This window comes from Temnothorax americanus, unplaced genomic scaffold (assembly GCF_048541705.1).
Source record: "Temnothorax americanus isolate GAGA-0224 unplaced genomic scaffold, ASM4854170v1 Scaffold7, whole genome shotgun sequence".
Taxonomy (NCBI): domain Eukaryota; kingdom Metazoa; phylum Arthropoda; class Insecta; order Hymenoptera; family Formicidae; genus Temnothorax; species Temnothorax americanus.
Genome location: NW_027509792.1, coordinates 4,912,755 through 4,931,023, shown reverse-complemented (window position 1 = coordinate 4,931,023; position 18,269 = coordinate 4,912,755). Strand labels below are relative to the sequence as shown.

Genomic DNA, 18,269 nt, shown 5'->3' with positions numbered 1-18,269 from the left:
CGCGAATCGGTCATCCCTGGGGATGCGAGTTTTTCGCTCGCGAAAAGAAGTGGTACTGCCATCTTCTGATACGAGTTCGCGACAAAAGAATTTGCACATCGATAAGAAACTGCCGATAAAGATACCGTCGATAAGGTAGATGGCGCTTCGTCAGTCGGTACAAAAAAAAAAGATAAACGCATGAGTCATTACCTGTTGCAACGCAGGCACTTTCATCCTGCACGAATTGCGTAAACGTGGTGAACAAATAATTGCAAAAATAGTATAAATTATATAGCAAAGACGTTCGTACGTCGGCTCCTAAAATCATGAGAAAACAATAGCATGGGAGAGAAAAAGAGAATGAGAAAAAATACGCTTTTTTTTAACTCGACAAAGTAAAAAAAATTTCATAAATTAAATAAATCAATAATTAAAATACATTTTTATTGGTGTTGTTTAATTACGAATTATAAAAAAGTACTCAGTTCCTGTCCGTTATGATTGGACTCCATTTCGACCGAGTTATAAACGCATTTCCAAAAATTTTTTCGCGTGAGAACAAATGCTTCTTCGAGCTCCTGACGCAAGATGCGCGAACGAGCGCGTCGTCCGAAAGTGAACGGTCGACTGTCAGTCACGTGTAGGTCGTCACGTCCGCCTGTCACACAGCCCTGACGGAGATATACCGTTCCTCCGTTAAACTCCCATCCGCGAATTTCCAACGATTAATGTATGTACGTTGCCATCATATGTTTTACGTAAAACGCATTTCAATGAATCTTGCGCAATTTCGGTCGATAGCGATGTAGCGACAGCGCGAACAAAGCAACCGGGGGGGTAATACCATTATCTTATCGTTTCGGAACTTGTGTTGCGTGTCTAAAACGACGTCTGGTAAAGCCTCGCCTCGTCTCGCCTCGCCGCGCTAATTGTAACCATAATACAAAGAAATCAATAATTTCACCGTCGCGCGGCTATTGTTTAAGATTAAGTACAAAGAGGGACTTCCCAGCACTCGCAAGATTTGTGCGGCGTGGAAAATTTTTATCGCCGTCCACGAACACGATGAGCCAATCCCGACCGATTTACAGGGGAGAGACAAAATGATAAAGAACGCATAATAGAGAGAACACGGGTCTGCAATTATTTCATTGTGCTGCGTGACGTCAACGAGCGCGCTCGCCAATCGCGTGTGAGACGCGAGCGAACCCCAAGGCGAGCGAATCGGTATCAGCGCCAAGCTCAATTAAAATTGATTTCGCGATCGTGGGCGACACAGAGAAGACCGACCCCTTCACCTCCGGTAATATAACGATTAACCGCGAACGTCAGACGTCGCTGTCGTACGATAAATTCTGATCGAACTACTTAGCGATTTAACCCCCTCAGACCTTAACCATGAGACGTGACGAAACGTCTCGATATCAATGTTGCATTTTGCGTTCGATTATATAGAGCGAAATTTTCGTGATTTAAGAAAAAGATTCTGCGATCCTCTGAAGGTTAAAGAAGCAATCCTTCGTCGTGTGATCTAAAGCGTAAAAAATAAAATAAGAGCTAGAAACCGCGCTAATTCTGATTACATATATCTGTATCTTAGAGGTAAAGAATCGTATCTCCATTATTATAAATTTTGGGAAAACTGTTAAAGTTTGAAATAAGGAAATAATATATTTGTTTAGATATAAAATAAAAGTAGCAATTTTTGATTTATTGAGTTTTCAATGATGACCTGAAAAAAAAGATACGATTCTTTACCTCTCTAAAAAAAGGCACAGATATATTCTTATATAATTATAATTTATAACAATTAATGACAACTTGTAAAGATAAAGATATCTTATAGACAATTAAATCTTGAGGTATTTCATTATAACAAATGGAGCACGTTTTTTTTCTAATGAATCTGTGATTCAAAAATTAAAAAAAGCTCGAGAATAATGTTTAGAAAATCAGCTTGAAAACTGAAGTAAAATTCAACAACGGCTGTTCAAAAGAGAGAGATTCACTGATATATAGTTAAATGATTAACAATGCGCGTGTAATACGGAATCAAGGGTGCGGCTCGAGCGTTCGCGGATACTCGTGATTTTCGCGTGTAAGAAACACGTGATTCTACATCCGCGCGGTGATTCTGCGAAAACGTGAGTCACTCTAAAAATCCGGCTCTGAAAATCAAGAGGCACCTTATTCGAGCGAGTCGCTTTTAACGGCCGAAATTATCTGGACCTAGGCGTAAACAGATAACAAGTGTATATATACCGTTACGAGGGCTGAATAAGTCCGAGCGGAGAATCATAATTGCAAAGTAGCGAAATTAATTAGATGCAAACTGCAATGTGCTGCTTCATAGAATATTAAATAATGCTGATTGTTCGCGTAACACTGTTAAGTAATACCGAATAGATTCCTAGATTTGTTACAGGCAATTTTCATTAATAAATTACGATCCGGGATGAATAAGTACATTTATGTTTTGCCAGTATCATCTTTTAAGAAAGATAAGAGAAATGATTAAGAGATAAAATAATTCTTAGATAATTTTTCGAAATATAAGATACAAGAATTTTACCAGTCGTCATAATTATATTGTTCCTGAAAGCCTTCGCAGCTTGAGCATCTACTCGTGCCCTCGATATTTTCCGACAAATGTCAGATAATCACGCGAAACTTAATAGGTACACGTACGTGCAATGTTAATAATTGCTCGCTAATTGCTAATTTATCGCTAATTGCCACGAAGTTCTGTCGCGACTCTGGTCGATGAAATATGCAATCTACAACAATAGGAACGTTGCCAGAGCGGATGTTGATATACAGGTCGCTAACAAAGGTAAAAGTAGTACTACTTTCCGTCCGATCGATCGTGGATCTTCGTGCCAGTTCGTACTGCGCTCTCGAAATCTCCGCGTTATCATCCATTTTTTTCCATTTTCGAACGCTTCAATTAAACGGACGCTTCTACCCATTAACAGCCATATCGCCAAGCTTACTTCGTCCATCGAATTTTAATCACGCGTGATCCAAAAAGTTCACGTTTTCCTATTTCTCGCACGCCTCGTCTCGCCGCGCCGCCACGATAAATTATGCGTGGAAAGTAAACCATACAAAGGTTAAAATAATAATCAAGTCGCGCGCAGGTGATAAACGGTTGAATAATTAAAGCCTCTCGCTTATCTCGCATTAATATGACGCCAAAGTCCACGATATGTGTAATAATGTTACATCATCGACGCGCGCGTCTCGAGCGTAGGCTCGAGGAACGGCCGATGACGTAAATGTCGTAAATAATTAAATATTAATAGCCAAGACGGCGTCACGATGAATTTTGCTTATTCGGGATTTCCAAGATAACGTTGGGATATCTCTTACGGTTCGATCTGCGAGTTGTGGATCGAGAGCCACGAGAGCTCCGAGCGAACGGGTTGAGAACCGGTTACTTGGTCGAGCCCCTCGGTCGACAGCCAATCTACCCAATCAGCGGCTTTCTTGCCGTGACGTCGCGGGTTATCAAGTTATCAAGTGCAAGCGGGTTGATTCGTCGGTTCGCGTGTTACTCATTATTATGGGACGCTCTATTGATAAATCGGTCAAAGTCATGTATATTGCTCCAATTGTTGCGACAATCGAGACCTACCGGTTCGCTAAGCAATGTCATCAAAAGTGTAACTGTTAAATTAGCCGCCAACGTCAATCCCTTTCTACAATTGTCTAATAATAGATTCTTCGAGGTGAAATCTGTTTCGTAATAGGTCGAGGTACTTCCGGCGCTTGAGTTGACAATTAAAAATAAAGAGAAGTAAAGTTTTCGGCAAGCTGAATTTCCGATGTACCATTAAGTATCGGATCCATTCAGATTCATTGCTTAAATTCAGAATTTACCTAATTTACGAAATAAAATAAGCTTCTTGCCAACTTGGAAGATCAAATTATCGCTGATGATTGATTAACACGATGCGACGAACCGATTCGTTTGCACCAAACGGAAATACGTGCCTTTCCGTAACGCGGTCCGAAATGTCCGTAAACAATTGGATATAACCGTCGCAATTTCAGCGGAGATTCTCTTCCCCGCGCGGCAATCATTGTCTCCAATGACGCGGGGTAATCGAGCGAGTTGACGTCAACGAATGCGATCTCCGATAGTAAATTGCGGGCTAAAGGCCGTTTGCCAAATCCATTTTGACATTGTTTTCACTATGGATTTATTCTCTTGTGTCAATTTGTCCGCCTATAATCTGGCGTTACTAAGGCAAACTACGTAGCAATTACCAGGGTTTATTAAATCGATCCCAGCTAAATCCCAGGGCTTAAATCAACAATGTAATTCCTATATTATATTTCAAATCAAGTTTGATCTTTGCATCCAAATTACATCAATAAAATTGTTAGAATTATTTTAAAATTTTTACTTTTATTACAATGATAGACCACAGAGCAGTTGTGAAAATAATGTGCGTAATAAGTGTGTTTGTAACAGCTATTAGAGTTTGTCATAGCCCCGTCTTAACTTGGAGTTATTAAGGCAAAACTACGTACCTAGCAATTACATAGAGCGAGGGTTTATTAAATCCCAGCTAAATCCAAGGGCTTAAATCAACAATGGAATTCCTGGAATATTTCAAATTAACTTTGATCCTTGCATCCAAATTATATCAATAACATAGTTAAAATTTTAAAACTTTTTTCTTTTATTATACAAAGGTAGAACACAGAGTAGTTGTGAAAACAATGTGTTTGTAATAACTGGAGTTTGTCATATTACTAGAGCGAGAGTTTATCAAATCCCAGCAAAATTCAAGTGATTAAATCAACAATGAAATTCCTACAATATTTCAAATCAAATTTGATCCTTGGACTCAAATTATATCAATATAAAATTGTTGGAATCATTTTGAAACATTTTTCTTTGATTACAACGACAGTACACAGAGCAATTGTGAAAACAAACATGTTTTTAACAGCTAGAGTTTGTCATATCCCCTATCTAACGTCGGACCGGCCAGTGGTCCAGTCGGACCCGTTATCACGAGTCATCAGCATGAGAACCACTCGAGACGAGCCTCTCGTCCGACCGGCTAGGTCACCAATCGCGAACGGTCTCGCTACCAACGCCTACCGGACCGACGAATCACGGGCATCTAAAGCGAGGGCTCGTCTTGTGCACCTTGCACCTCTGATGTATAGCGTCGGCTTTCTCTTCGGCGCTGTCGCGACCAGCCGCGAGAGATTCGACGTTGAACCGACAATTACGCCATTTGAGCGAACTTCGAGCAGCGCACGTGTTTATCGCACGGCGGCCATGCATAAATCCCGCGTGTTCGTCACGGCGAGCCGTTGACATTGGCGTGATAACCGAAAGTGCGTCACGCAGTGACGCAACTTTCAAGATCGAAGGTGCGCGCGATCGGATGACGGAACTTCCACGCGAAATTGCGTTCGCGCAACGGGTTCTCCGAAATGGGAGAAACGGGAGGCTGCAGTACCTCGAAACGAGAGATTTGTGGCGAGGAGACCGGAGTTTGAGCTTCTACGCTATCGATTAATATTTTCCCTAACAACGTAAACCATTCAAACCAGAATACATACCGCAAACAAATCGTACGCGAGTTAATTTATATCTTACATTCAAAGAGAGCGTCGAAGTTTAGGATTTTTTCCCTCTCGTTATTATACATTCATCAAATGTTGGTTGATTTATTTCACTCCATATAAGCTCGTTCCGAGAATTATGAGACTGCAGTTTGATCTGCGAAGATTAAACGCGAGCTGCAATTTTACGGAAGTCCTCTCCTCCTCTTTCCTCCCCCAAAAAACGAGTCGATCGCGCAAAAAAACTGAAATTCCGGGAATTAATGTACCTCCTAATACTCCTCGTAAGAGAATATCGATAATTCATGAAAAACAGGTCGGGGACATCTCAAGGAGTGAAATTTATTCGTAGTTGACATAAGTAGAAGTTCCTTATTCTGCAAGAATTACCCAACCGCAATCGGCGACTGCGCTTTTGCATTCGCTGCAGACAAAGCAACGTTCGTTCCCGCTGACGCAGCGTTTATGCGGCTGCCGCTACCTTAAGTATATCTGCGACCTAAACAAAGACTAAAAATAAGAAAGCGTTTGACGACATCACGTGAAAAAGGATCGTCCGCCGGATATTTAAAAAGCTCTTCACTGTCGACGCGCTGAATGAAATTCGGGCGTGTGAAAGGACAAGCGAGAAATTCTCTCTTTTTCTTTCTCTCTAACCGTGAAACGATGTTGCTATGGCGTGATTTCTCGTCGATGGTATATTAGGAAATACGTTGTGCTCCGCACTAACCCGTCTAATAATATCGTCCGCGCGGCCCTGTAACTTACTTAGGTAGGTCGACATCAATCCTGGCACAGCGTCAATTGCGTGACACACGAAATGCACGGTCCCCGTTCGCGAGGGCCCATGTTAATTTCGGCTGCGTAGCTTCTCATTCACATTCGCGACGCGCCGCTTCGATCGCCGACCGCTCTAACGTTCTGAACGTTATTTCAACCCTCAGAGAAAGAGACCGCGCATAAACGCAGCCGAGATAAATATGGGAAATAAAAAGAATGAAACTATCACATACTTTGATGGCGTCTGCAAAGAATTGGAGTTACGACAGAGTTAACGCCATTAACGTGGAACGAATATTCCGTACTCGAATTTCTAAGTGTTATACCGAATGTGTGTGTCTACTCATTATCCGAAATAATACGGTAATATCCGGTGGATATTAGAGACTTGTCCATAAAAATAGAAAAAGAAATTCGAACGATGTTACGTCTTACGATGTTTTCAAACAAAACAGCGTCACGTTGTTATACATTATTTTCCAGATAAAATTCTGATATCTCTTAATTAGTTCAAAATGAACTGAATGCGATAATTAACTACAATTCTAATTATCATGTAACTCTAAGTACTCAGATAATAAATATAAGAGGCACTTGATTGTGCGGATATTTTGGACAGTATTAAAAGTGGCTGTGGCTCATAGATTTTCTTTTTGTTACGCGAGTTAAGGAAGATATGTACTTAAAAGAAATTATACGCAAAACTGCTCCGAGACCCGCTAATTGCGATTTCGCAACTATTCATTCGCGTGGCGTTTCACGGCCAGTGGCATCATTAACATCGTTCGCACACCGTCGAATTGATTCACGCCTAATTCGAGAACTGGTTCATTGGATCTACGCTACGAAGACCCGCGGTAATATTCCGCTCCCGTGGTTAGCGATTAGCGTCGAACGCTAATTTACCTAACTAATACCATAACAAAAAATTAAATTTGAGATTTTAGTCCGCCGATAAACGTAAGGTCGGGCATTTTACGACGACGCGTAAATCATTCCGAGCTAATTAAAATAATCCGTAAACTTTTTTCCCTAATATACTCTCGCGGCGAATGTAAATCGGAACCTTCGACTGGCCACTTCCGAGAAGTATCGTCAATGGCACTCAAAAGGACATTAGGTGACAGTGATATCCTCGGTGACATCGTATTGTCCTTCAATGCAGATACGTGCGCGAAATGGAAATCAAATTCGAGACGAGGACAATGCGTCGCGACATAAGAAGTGCAAGTTCTATATCACCCTTCAATAAATCTATCTTCCGGTCTTGACTTCTTACGACACGGTACGTTAATAGTGAAGAACAGAGCACAGACATTTGCATCTAAAAATACGCGCTTTCGTCGGTATCCCAATCGCAATGACGGAGAGCATCGTTGCATCTCGAAAAGATCGTATCGAGTATTCTGCATTAATTTTTAATCATTTGTATGAGCCAAAGGGACAGAAATTTCTCGCAAATCAAAAATCACGATTTACATCGCAATTTCACGATGAAGTTCAACGTAATATTATGAAAAAAAAACCATGCAAATAATTAAAGATATTTTTCTTAAAATATAAAATTTAAAAATTTTATAAAAATTTTCTGTTTAATTTTTTTTTTAATTATTTAATGAGCCTATTTTTCATAATTCAATAAGTGTAATCTGCATTTTGATTTTCTGTAATACATGGTCGAGATATTTTTTTCTCAATTAATATTCAAAATTTAATTTCGATAGACAGGTCCTAACTTTCCACTCTCTAATTGTCCGGCACTTTATTTAGCACAATATTATGTAACGCAAAGGAATAAACCTCAGCGGACACGCGCATACGCACGTATACACACACGCATGCGATGAGGCCGACAGATACTCGTAAAGGCTTTCGGAGTCCTCTCGGGCACGTGCCAACGCACGACGTTGGGCAAAATGTAACACTATTACATGGAATTCTCCTCTCTGAAAATTGAACGTACCTTCGCATCCGTTTCAGCGCAGCAAGCGGGAACAGCAGAGAATGTGTGTGTGTGTGTGTGTGTGAGAGAGAGAAGAAGAGCCGGATATTCACTGAAGTTCGCGCGCGGTCACACTATCGGCGCGCTGTCCGCGTCGCAGATACAAGACTGGCGAGAGGATCGATCAGGTTGATCGTCGCACGTCGCTGACGAAACCAACGTGTCCCCTGACGAAAGCAGATACGAAAAACGTGGGACCTCACGATGGCGCCGCGTCACGTACGTGACTGGCTGACTGCTCGCGCGATCGGCGCGATCGTAGTATCCAAGAGTGCCTCCGCCACGAGTCGGAGCCTCCGTCTCCCTCTCCCGCCGAATCAGGGCCGAACTCGTGTACGAGCCGAGCGGAGGCACGGACGGGCCTCGCATTAAGTACCACGGAAAAGGATAGCCTCCGCGCGCTCGACTCCCTTGAGTGTTGAGACACGCGGCTCAATTTTGCGGCTGCTCGTCTCACAATGAGAGAAAGGGACTTTTGTTGAAAATTAAGGGCTGCGACGAGCGGTCTACTCCGGCACTGTATCGGATCACGCTCACTATCAGCCTCGTCTTGTCTGTCTTTTATTCCCTGGTGGGACATGATCTGTCCACTCTCTTTCTCCACTATATAGGTATCCGTCGCGATGCCCTGCAGGAAAACGCGCTAGTTGCATGAGTTTGACACCGAGTAAAGTGCTCTTTTCTGTTTCTTTGCTGTGCTCTTTTAAAATATATAATTAGGAGATACAAGGTTAAGTCCTTGGCGTCTTGAATTTTTGTAAATGTAGAATTAGTTTCGTCTCTTAAATAATATTAAAATAATATTAAATGAATAATAACTATTTTTTTTGTCGAGGTTAATTTATTTTTTAATAATATATCTTTTCCCTTACAAATGTTTTACATGCACGATTCATTGTATGACCGATGTGTTGAATGCTATTTACGAATATTTCATTTCGAGTTAAGACGTCTTTGTTCAATTGAAGATATCATAAACTAACGTGAAAAGGGAAGTGAAATCTTCAAGGAAGAAAGGAGAAAAAAAGCATATTGTCTCAAGACAGACAAGTATCAACGAAGAAAGAAAAAGAACGGCAGCAAGATCGTGGTGTATACTTAATACAAAACTTTTCGTATTCTAAATTAACGGGAAAAAAACTCGGACGAGCATTTCGTTCGAAGACTGATGCGAGAGAACGAGGGAAATTTCCTAGCTCTAATTCGGTCCACAATGAGCAAACCTCACCGCACTCCGAGTATCGCCCGTGATCCATAATGAACAGCGAACCGGAATGAACTGGTTTTTGTGTGCCAATGTATATGCATTTTTATGTATCAAAGTGTATGTGTGTGCATCACGGTCGATTGCTGCCCCAACGTGCGATTACCGCGAACCCGAACGAAGTTCGACGGAGAAACGCGAGAACTGGTCAGCACGTGCTCATTCACTTTGCGTCCGACGAGAAAATGTGCGGAGGGGGATTTTCAACCTTTGGCTATTTTCGCGCCTGATTCCTGATTCGGCATATCTGCGCATTGTTTACGCGGTAATTGTCTCCTATATCAGAAAAAAACATCGCGTGGATGGTCATATTAATAAGCCGCACTGTGGACGATCGCGTCGCGGTTCGAGTTACTATCGTCGATTTGCATTACGAACGAGCGTACGTGCATATAGTAATAATTTAGTTGTAAATTAGCTTCGACATGTATGATGAAAACTGTCTTCGTACATGTCGTGCGGCTAACCGTACAGATACGCTATGCGCTCTACTGCAATCATCGCTATAAATTTCAGATTCCAAAACCTTAATTATTACAGTTATTAGAATAAATACAAATATAGGATACATATAAATGGTATCTCATATTTTATTCTGCGATTATTTTAGTTTTTTTTTTATGTAAGTTAGTGACTACATTTACACACGGCGGCTTATCGGGCTTATAATCCAGTTTAATAACTCGGATCGTATATTATCCGATCCAAAATTTTTCTTCTTTTGATCATAATGATCAATTAGATATGAATCTTTTTTGATACTTAAACTAAATCTTTTTTTAGTAGATATATAAAATATCAAACATTGATTCAAATGTTTAGTTAGAGTATCAAAATAGGTTCATATTTAAATGTTATAATCAAAAAGAGAAAAATTTTGGATAGGACAGTATACGGTATAGTTATTAAACCGGATTATAAGCCGCCGTGTATAAACGTAGTCATTATTGAAGAAATGGAGTTTTATTTTCGTATTTTAATAAAATAATATTGGTTATTTTTTTTACAATGTTCCATGCTTCTTACATTTATGGTTTGATGCGTAATTATTTTAAATTGATTGTATATGTTGAAGATACATCAATGAAAATTGTAATAATCCTCAAAATGGATTTCAAATACATTTTCGCTCGAGCGTGTCGACTAACGATGGAAGTGGCAGCTTTTGCGAATGACCCCATAAAAAAGACTGCATTCCTGCAGCGAAGAGTATTTTAAAAATATCTCTCGCGAACAATGGCAACGGAATTGTACCTTAACGGACGGCAGATTTAGCTTTTACCCGATGGGCTTTAAAGCGGTATAAGCGTGCTAATTAATTAGCAGCAAGAATTAAGAAGTAGAGGAAGAGTATTCAAGCAGCGGAAATGTCCAGCGAGATAAGGAGAAAACCTTGTACATACCGTAACCTTGGATTTCTTTCCGCTGCGCCCTCAACCTTGGCGCACGCACGCGAACAGGTAGAACGATGCGCAGCTGCAGCGGAAACAAAAGCCTTCCTCGCAGTACAGTTGCAGTTCGATTTGACTCGCTTTAAATGTCGTAGAATGTAGAGTCCACGCATTCAACTTTCACCCAGGAGCACCCAGTCTTCGAAACTCCGACGCGCGGCCGGAAGAAACTCAAACGCGCTTCGTTCCGCTAAAGTCTCGCGAATCGCCCCAGGAGAAAGCGTGATTCTCCAAAAAGTACTCTATTCTCGATATAAAATATTTCACTCGCACCTTTGATTATTTTTCGTTTGATATTCCTCTCTTTGTCTCTGTCTTCGAATGTGACAAAGTGTCTCGGCTGCGGTTTTGAAAACTGGCGTACGATAGTGGACGAGACGTGTCGGCGAGATCGTGAAGAAATGCGAAGAAACCCATAGACGTGCGAAATTCAATTTGAAGATAGCGCACGATGCTGCGACAACGCGACACGCGCGCGTTATAGAGAAAGATGTCGACGCGTCGACGTTCGACCGTGGACTAACTCATTGGGGACGTCAATCGTCTTTATAATCATCGACGTACTTGTCGGCAATTATCACGTGACCGCAAATATTTCTCGCTTCTCAGCGCATCAATCTTCGACGCAGATTTATTGTAAAACACGCGTCGTTGTGTGTCATGTACACGCGTTAGCGAGTCCCGCGATTCGCCTAATGAGAACAAGTATAGATTAGCCAAGCTCGAGGTTTCATTGGCGATTTAACTACCGCAATTAACGCGTCGCGCCGTGTTTTACACGCGCCGAAGGGGGAGGCGAGTCGGAGCGAGTGCACCGTCCGATTCTCCTACCCCTCCCGATTTTCGACCTTCGTATTTCGATCGAATTGCTATCAATCAAACGCGTCGTTATAACGCGAGGTAGCGGCTCGTTTGCATTGTAACGGGGATGATAAGTGAACGATGAAATTTGCAAGAGCGGCTATAAATACCGTATTCATTTCTATTCTTATTCTCTCTCTCCTCTCACAGTTTTTTTCTCTTTCGCTCTAAATATCAGTCACAAAACAATCTCGGCGCCCGTCGAGTGAAATATTACATAATTTACATTACGCAATAGTAAGCTAATAATGGAAGATCGTGACGCTCACGTATATGAGGCGCTATACGTGCCTCGGATTATGGGAAGATCGAGCAGCCGAATCAGGTGTAAATTGTTACATAATTCGTTCACACGGTGTACGCGTGCGTTTTTTTTTTTTAAGAAAATGCACGCAATCGAACAGGAATCCGCTCGTATTCCACATGTTACGCGACACGTGGCCGCGGCGTGAATGCCCCGCATACGCACGTGTCTGATACGTAGATATTGTTCGAGGATTTATCGTAAGGCCGGTCTGTAAAAAGCACGTACCGATTGCGACACGCTAAATCCGATCTGCGTTTCCTGACATTTTTTACGAGGAAGAAGAGAGTGGCGTTTTATCTCAAGTCTCAACTGTACAGCTAGCGATTGAGTAATTAAGTTTAAAAAAAAAATTCTGAAGAGATATAACAGCTATAATATTATTTTATATATATATATATAATAGCGAGGTCAGTTCTATTTCTAAAAAAATCTGTACTATGAAAATTTATTGACGACCAGGGAATGAACAATGGATTTTTCGACGATTAACTTTCTTACGACCTCTGTTTTCCCAAGCGGATCTTAACGCGCTTTCAGGTGCAACTTCTCTGATTATTCACTCGCATCAGGTATTCCTATTTTGACGCAGCTGACCGGTGACTCATGGAGGTATAACCGGCGGGATAGAACCTCGCGAGACGAGTTTCGAGAAACGCGCGCAAAACACGCCGTTGGGTGTGTTTCGTACTGGCCGCTCGGATCGCCATTGGAAAATTTTCCTCTCGCATAAACGTCCCGCGATTAAACGGTCGGGTCATCGGAGAATTACCTCGTCTTTCTCTCTCTCTCTCTCTCTCTCTCTCTCGTTTGAGTCTGTCGACAAGGCGTTCCGCAGTTCGCACGCGCATGTTCGCGCATATATAAAACTCAACTGAGCATGATTAGCTCGATCAATTACACGCTTCGATCGCAGACGGTAGGATAATGAACCTAACATCGGTCTCCCGACTCAATTGCGAATAATCTTTCGAGTGTTTGTATAAACGGACAATAATTATATATATCTGTACAATAAAATCTTATATTAAGAGTACAATTCGATTTTTCATTGTCCCACCCTAATTACATTTCGATAAAATATAGTAGCTTTGCATATATTGTTTCATGTATTAATTAATTTTTTATACAAACAAAAGTGCTTTTTCAGAATTTCAAATTGAAGCCAATATAAACTTACAATTTATGTGCGGACGTACGTGCAATTTCATTGTTAATGTTTAAAAAGGTTCCTTTTATAATCGTATACATTATACATTATGTAACAACGAAATGGAATTTGTTCATTTTTAGGCTACCGTGTATCTTGATCACGGTCTATACGTATAATATTGGAGCAGTCTGCATAAAGTATTGTTTAGATCGCTCGAGGCTCTATTGCACAATTTTTGCTCATCGAGTGTTTGCGGAGAGAATAACAGATAACGCTGACTACGTAATGAAAAATAATGATCAAATGACAAACAGCGCGCTCGGTAATAACCGGATCATTTACCTGGATCTAACGAGATGGTACCGGTCGAGCTTCTCGCTGATCGGCTCGCGATGATGGTGCTTTTGGTGGAATTGATGGCCTTGATTAGTGCGCTGCCCGCTGCAACTCAGGCAACGGCGAGCTCCTTGCCAAACAACCAGCATCACTGATGCAAAAGATAATAATTAATAATTAATAAAATTAATAATAATAATTTATTGTACACATACATAATTAGCAATAACAAGATAAAATAAGGAATTAGCAAGAATGTTGCTAATCCCCACTTGAAATTAAAAAAATATGGCATGCATAAAATGAACAAAGATGGACAATCAGTGTGACATTTGTGAAGAGTTTTAATCTTCATATCGCAAATATACCGAGTCGCGTGTTTATCTAATCGATTCGGTTTACACCTTATCTGATCACGAGAGACATTTCGCTCGAAGGGACAAATGGATCGAAAATCAAATGAATTGAAACGAGAGTGTTCCGTGTCAGTTTTCAACGTTCTCGCGTAAAAATAAATTCGTGCCGACGACATCTCTTTTTCTCTTCGATTCGAACGCCGATCGAATGCGTCACGCGATAATTTGTATGTATGCATCTATCTCGACGCGCGATAAGTCGGAACTGCGACACGCACACGTACTCTTGATACGCTCCCGACCTTCGGCCTAACTTTTACGCCACGCACGTGATTTGCAAATTCATTCGACCGGGAAGAGCAATCCGCGTTGTCAGTGATTCGCGTGTGACTCATTGCCAGGGTCTCGCCGCGAGACTCATCTTATATCATTCAAGTCGGGAGCAACGGTCTTTATCGGTCGGATTAACAAGCGCGATGTGAAAATTTCGCCAACGATCTACGATGCGCGAGAAAGTCTAAAAGACGGGAAAGACGAGGGAGAAACGCAAAAAGTTCGCAAGGAAATGTAACTCTCCTGGCACAGATTTTTGCGCAATTAGATTTCAGGCGACAGAACGGAATTGAGAAGTCGTTTAAATCTTGAGATATTGCTATTCGTGGAACTTGTCGATCCCGTTGCAAGGCTCAGTTACAACGAGCTTATTAGAAAGCTTAATGATCCTCGGCTTCTGTCGTGAAGATCATTAAGCTTTACTCAATTTCAAGATTGACGCTGTTGTCATTTGCAAACTTGCGCGATAAAAAAAAAAGAATTAATGCAATCCTCAATATTTCCTCGGCCTGTTTTTCTTTTCATTTCCAACCCTTTGTGCCCGTTGACATGAATTTTCTTTCAAACTTTAAGATAAAGTAGAATCTACATATACTCCTTCCATACTCCTTTCAAATTATTTATAAAGATATTATATTCCACAGAAAGAATGAGGAAAGAGGAGGAAAGGGAATAAGAAAACACAAAGTTTGAATAGCAGGAAGAGAATACACATATCAGATATGTATAGGACAATCGGGAGAAGCTAGGAAATCATCAAGAGATAAGAGTTAAGTAAAAAATTTTGGGAACTTGAAATTTGATAAGTTCGATAAGTTTATATACAAATAAATATAAGATAAACAGTAAAAAAAATACTTAAAAAGATAGTATATAATATTAAAGTAAAAAAGTGTGTGTAATTGTTGACGTAAAAGTAAACGCAAATGTAAAATAAGTTGCAGTTGGGTAAAATGCAAAAGAGGACGTATAAAAGGCGCGAGGCAAGGATCAAATAAATATTACATATACCTATATATTTCATTCGTTGCCAGAAATTTTCTACACAGAGAAAAAGAATATTCTTGATTCGAAAATATCTTTAATTTAAACGTGGAAATCTTGAAACTATAGATCGAACGAAGAAAATTTGGCCGAATGAAGTCATTATATATAGTTCAACCGAGAAAAAAAAATATTGAAATAGAAAGTTTTCTTCAAGCAAGTTTAACGCAATATAATCTCATTTCAAAATTTCCACGTTGAAACCAAAAATATTTTCAAATTAGGAATATTTTTTTCTCCGTGTATCCTGCTGATCCTGCGGTCAATTGACGCGTTTGAAAAATTTGTCACGAGCAACACCCTGGCTGGAATTTATCGCACGTTCGCGTTCTCGCTTGTCGGCTTAAAACGAACGCCGCGTATTTCCGTGATCGGCTATTGTTATACTCCGGTATTCGATGACGCCTGATGACGCCGCGTCGTCAAGCTGGAGACGCGCGAGGACGCGGAGCTCTCGCCTCTCCGGCCAACTTGGACTCCCTCGCGGCGACAATTATACCATTTATACGGACACGTGAAAATATATGTCGTAATGCGGCAGAAAGTGCGGCCACGACCGTCGCGTGCTCTATATCGATTGAGCGGAGATTGGACGGTGCGAGCCTAGATATTTGCGGACGTGTTTTGCGTTACCCCGAAAAACGCAAGGTTTCCATTCAACCTTCCTTCTTTTTGTCTCGAATGCGAAACGTGTGTGAAAGGAGCGGGAGGAAGCGCGGCGCGGCGCGGCGCTCCAGAAACTCCAAGGCGAGAGACGCCATTGACGACCTCGACTAACCTAATCGGCGGTTAATTCGACCGCGGAGTTGCTCGAAACGGAGAGATTTCATTGCGCGTTGCCAACGAAAACGTAAGTAACTCGTCGGCTACGATTCAACCTTTCCCTCTGCAGTCAATCGTGTTAATCGTATAAAATGGCGATAAAATGGTATAACAGGTGCCGCTTAATTAACTGAGTCAACTGTCGATCAATCGGGGTTCGCTCGAGGCCTATATCTTGATACGAAAATCTCGCAACCGTGTATCGATTCCTCGTGCCGCGCCGCGGCCGTGAGAAAGCTACGCGAGCTGAGGAAAAAGAGAAAACACGTGTCAATCGCGACGGAGGGGCGAGCGCCGTCACGATTCGCGGCCACGTTCGTCTCACTCGCGCCTCCCGATTCGCGGGACGGCGCGGGCGATCCGCTCCAACTTCAGACCGACGCACACTCGCGACGCGAACGTTACGCAAAATTTGAACTCGCGCGCGTGCACGCCTGCACGCGCCGATCATGTTCGCTCTCCCTCTCTCTCCTCACTCTCTCGCTCTCATTTCCTCCGTGCGAAATTGCTGCTCGTTCAACAAGCGCGCAAATGGTACATACACGAACATATATATACGTACCTCGAAAACGTCAAGCTCACGCTATGGCGTCCACGAATGCGTGCCACGTCCACGTTGTCGAAAAAGAGCCGCGACCGGGGGGTCGGGAAACACTTGCGTTACGCACGTCGTACGGGCCGGAGACACGGAGAGAGACACTCCACCACGCCAGACGGGTCGCGTTTCGCGCTATCGATTCGCCCGCGATTCGTTATTCGTTCGCGACGGTACGAAGACGGAGCGCGCGCGCGCGAGTCCCCTCGACGACGAAGGACCGTCCGCGAGAAGAGCGACGGCAAACCGGAGCCGGAGTCAGCCAGCCAGCGGCAACGAGCGCGAGGGGCGAGATTGTCGGTCGAACGACACGAGCACCACGTCGGCGTGGATCCGTCGATGGGTGAGTGGACGGACGGACTGACGCACACGCACGGCGGCGGGGTGCCACGCACTCCGCACTCGTTGCTCGTTGCACGCTCGGGGCTCGGAGCGCGACGGACGATCTATACCGCGCGGCGGACGGCTGCAGACTGAACTGAGCCCTGAGCGGCGAGCGCGCGCTTTACGCGCTGTTGCGCTCCGATTGCCGCGCAAATACGAAGACGCGCCGCGCCGCGGCGCGAGGACGGGCGCGGAAGCGCGGCGCGCCTCAAGGGACAGGCGTCTTATAGTCGTATTCATAGTCCTTCCTTGGAGGAATAAGGATTCCTTGTTCCTTATTAGTTACTTTACGTTTCATTAACCTTCCTTGACCGATCAAGAAACCTTAAAATTTACGAAGTGTAATTTACGAAGGACTATGGCTGCGGTCCACTTGACGCTACAAGTGCTTCGAAGCATTCCTCTTCTCTTTTCTTTCGACGAAGAAAGAAGGAGAAGAAGGATGCTCCAAAGAATTTGTATCGTCAAGTGGACCGCAGCCTATGAATATATGGCTATTTTTAGCCCTTGCTTGTTTACGGCGCGCAATCTCTTTTCAGTACCTTCTCGTGATACCCCATCGTTTCCGCGAAGACGAAACGTCGGATGTCGGGAGATTGACTTGAAATTCTTCTACTTTTTTGAATAGATCGAATTAATGAACGGAAGAACGATATGAATTATATACGAGCATTACTCTTTTGTTCGATACATCGACGATTGCTTTTTCGTTTCGAAAAAGCCTATTGAAATTTTATGTCGAGTGATAGAGAGTTATAATTAGGCGCGATACAAATTTGAAAACGCATATCTCTACGGAATATCATTGGCCGATTCGGAAACGTGTTCCATTGTGTTCCAATATGTGCGATTGGCTAATGACGGATTCGAACTTCGCTCGGAATATGAATAATAATATCATTTTGAACAAAATGTTGGAATACAACAATAATAAAAAAATTAATATATAGTGGAAAAATAAATACGGAATCATTAGATCATTGTCTATACTATAATTACCTAATATGTAT

At 42.2% G+C, this 18,269-nt stretch overlaps 1 protein-coding gene across 2 annotated transcripts in view; it reads right to left on the bottom strand.

The window, feature by feature from the left end:
- LOC143906242 (trehalase) overlaps nt 1-11,564 on the bottom strand; it is a 40,081-nt gene extending 28,517 nt beyond the window's left edge. The window contains exon 1 of one of the 2 annotated variants that reach the window (XM_077422175.1): nt 11,024-11,564. The gene's annotated coding sequence lies outside the window, so the exon portion shown is untranslated. Of the gene's footprint in view, nt 1-8,317; nt 8,586-11,023 lie in introns of those variants that run through there. The other variant, XM_077422174.1, reaches the window with a different exon arrangement.
- Between the last annotated feature and the right edge of the window lie 6,705 nt (nt 11,565-18,269).